The sequence below is a fragment of the Myiozetetes cayanensis genome, unplaced genomic scaffold, assembly GCF_022539395.1.
Source record: "Myiozetetes cayanensis isolate MyiCay16 unplaced genomic scaffold, myiCay2020 scf6-25, whole genome shotgun sequence".
Lineage (NCBI taxonomy): Eukaryota > Metazoa > Chordata > Aves > Passeriformes > Tyrannidae > Myiozetetes > Myiozetetes cayanensis.
The window spans coordinates 22,775,772-22,778,609 of NW_026087853.1; the positions used below are offsets into that span (position 1 = coordinate 22,775,772).

The 2,838-nt window shown below is 46.5% G+C and overlaps 1 long non-coding RNA gene across 1 annotated transcript; it reads left to right on the top strand.

The window, feature by feature from the left end:
• The first annotated feature begins 1,432 nt into the window (after positions 1-1,432).
• On the top strand, positions 1,433-2,636 carry LOC126650694 (uncharacterized). The gene is made up of 3 exons (XR_007631465.1): positions 1,433-1,457; positions 1,605-1,637; positions 2,416-2,636. It is a non-coding gene; the product is annotated as an uncharacterized LOC126650694 (long non-coding RNA).
• Positions 2,637-2,838: the final 202 nt, after the last annotated feature.

A 2,838-nucleotide genomic window follows, 5' to 3' on the forward strand; every position in this document is an offset into this window, starting at 1 on the left:
CCCGCCCCGCAATGTGCAGAAGAGCTTACGGGCATCTCCTTTCAGCCGGACCGATCACCCCGTCCCAGGAGGGAAGAAGCTGGCGAGTGCGGGGTTTCTGCCCGTGTCTAAGGTGGTATCTCAGCCCTGAGTCAGGGACAGAGGCAAAGCGGAGTCCCGCCAGGCTGCAGGTTTCAGACTCCGGCCGCCAACACAATTTATAGGGGAACTTCGCCTTTTCCTACTCGGCAATTATCTCCGATCGGACAAGTGCGAGAGAGAGAAAACGGCTCATTTAGCATCATTAAATACAAGCGGGGGGTAAATCAGGGCCGCGGGAGATCCTTGTAATGATTTACACGGAGTTTGGGCGGTGAGGGGGCTCCCGACCCGGGGTGAGAGGGGATGCTGAGCGCGCCGGTCGGGCCCCTCGTAACTGCGAGGTCGGTACGGCCGCGTCTCCGCGGCGCTGGGAAGGGGCAGCCCCGGCAGCCGAGGACGAGGGGAAGCGGTGGATCCCCTGGTGCGGCGGAGCCTCCTCTGCCGCAGGGTCTGAAAGTCTTACGTCGTCCAGCAAGAGGGGCAGGACGGGGCCCTCGCTCGTGGCACCTCCTCGGAACACCTGCGAGCAGCACCTCCCCTCCGCAGAAGAGAAGAGTCGATGGAATAAAAGCAATTTCAGCCGTCCGAGTCAAAGGGGAGAAATGAAATCATAAGTAATTCCTGGGTTGTTTCCTGAGTGCGAGTGGACAGCACTACACATCTACATGGTCTACACTGGCAAATAGTTGGAGGATGTACATTATTTGGAAATAATTAATTAGAAATTTTCGGGACTGAAAGATGAGGAAAAAAATTGCAGGACAATTTTTCATTTGAAGCTTATAACTGTCGATAAAATATAAGTAAACTGTAAAAAACTGCGCGAGAAAACTCTTCAGACATCGGTATAGCTTCAAAAAATGTTTTGAAATGTGTTGAGTAGGTATTGAAATTGGCCCATCAGCATAAACCAGAAATAAATTAATTTTCTGGATGTAACACCAACTAGCCATTGACTCGGTTTCAATTTTTTAGCGATATTATAGATAAAAGGCTTGATTGCGATACACCTTGTATCGTTTCTTTTCTGTAATGATAAAACGGAATCTTGGCATCTCTGTATGAGCATATGTGTTTAATCACTCTGAAAAAAACATTTTTAAAACAGACCCTTCATAAATAAATAAATAAACAATTTGCTTGTGCATTTTCGTGATACATTTAATTTGTGAAAAAGCAAATTATCCTCATACAAATACGAGATATAAAGTTCTTTCGGGAGGTGTATAGATGTATGTATTGTATATAGTAACATAGATGTAATTAGTATGTATTTGTTTCCAGGGGAGACAAGTGAAAATATACATAATACACAATGACCAGGCGAAAATCACACCACAATAGTGCAAAGAGTGACCGGAGTACATAATGTACACGTAAGTCCTTGCAAAACTCCCACGCTGCAACAGTGTTTTAGGAAATGTGGGAGAATGGTTAATAGCTAAAATCAAAATGCAATTAGTTTGATTATTTACATGTCAAGGGCGGTATTACAAAATGGTTCTTTTTTTTTTTTCCTCTAGATGTGAAACCAGTCTTCTGAGCTACTAGCAAAGGTAGAGTAATAATTAAAAAAAAAAAACCAAACCAAACCAAAAACAAAAACAAAAACAAACAAACAAAAAACCCAGTTTGCACATTTTCTGTGATTTGCAGTGTCGAAAGGTCTTTTTTAGCCGGAGAAAATAACTAGGGGAAGAGAAGAGTGGAAAACGGGAGGCGATAAGAAAAAACCTGCCTTTGTTCTCTCTGGTTATTTTCTAATAATTATTCTGCCCATGGTGACAAAGTAGCAGTTAAGGATAGATTAGTGTAAATAAACCTCGCATTTCACTTGCAAACCGCACAAATTTCTGGCCCAAGCCGTGCCATGGTGTTTGTTTCTCCCCTTCACCTCAAACAGAAACTCATTGAGATTTCAGATCTTTGAACTTTGGACAGATCAAACTGCCGGCGCTCACCTTTGTCTCCAGTCATTAGAATTTAAAGCATATGTAGGCTCTTTGCAGAATCCATTTGTCTCTACGAGGGGAAAAAATTTCAATCTCCTCTCTCCCCCAACCCAAAACTCCTACATTTAGTTGAATTAATCGAAAAGATCATTTCCCAGAATGGTGCCTCTGCTGCGAGAGTATTGCTTTGAATGGGTTTTGCCCAGCCGGGTTACTATAGGGGAAGTTCGTCCTTGTTTTGTTGTCACTGTTGTACTGTTGGTAATCTAATTTTTCCCATGAAATGTTCATACACCTGTTCGCTATCCCAAGGCTGAACTACAGCCAGGTAGATGATGATGATGATGGTGATGATGATTACTATTACTATTATTCCAACCAGAAGGCAGAACATGCTCTGAACTTGAGCGCTGCCGTGTCCCTGCTGGCCTGCCCGCGCCACGGAGGTCCCCCTGCAGCAGGAGAAACTCTGAAGCGGTGTGGAGGCGACACGAGAGCGGGCGGGACCAGGTCCCCGTGGGCGCGGGGTGCGGTGCTGCTGCCCTCTCTACCCGTCCGGGTGTCCCGCCCGGCCCCGGTAGCTCGAGCCTTCTCCAACGGACAGCGTTACTCTCCTGTGGTCCAGCCCATCTCTGGGTTTAGGACCCCCATCCTTTGCCTCACTGAGTCCCCGGAGGAAATAACGAGGGGGGGTGGGGGGGAGGGAGAGGGCGGGGATCCCCAGGTGGACGTGCTTCGGGTGACCGCATTTTTTTCTTCCGAAATCGGTCCATTCACACACCGCTTGGTAATAAAAGAGTGCCGA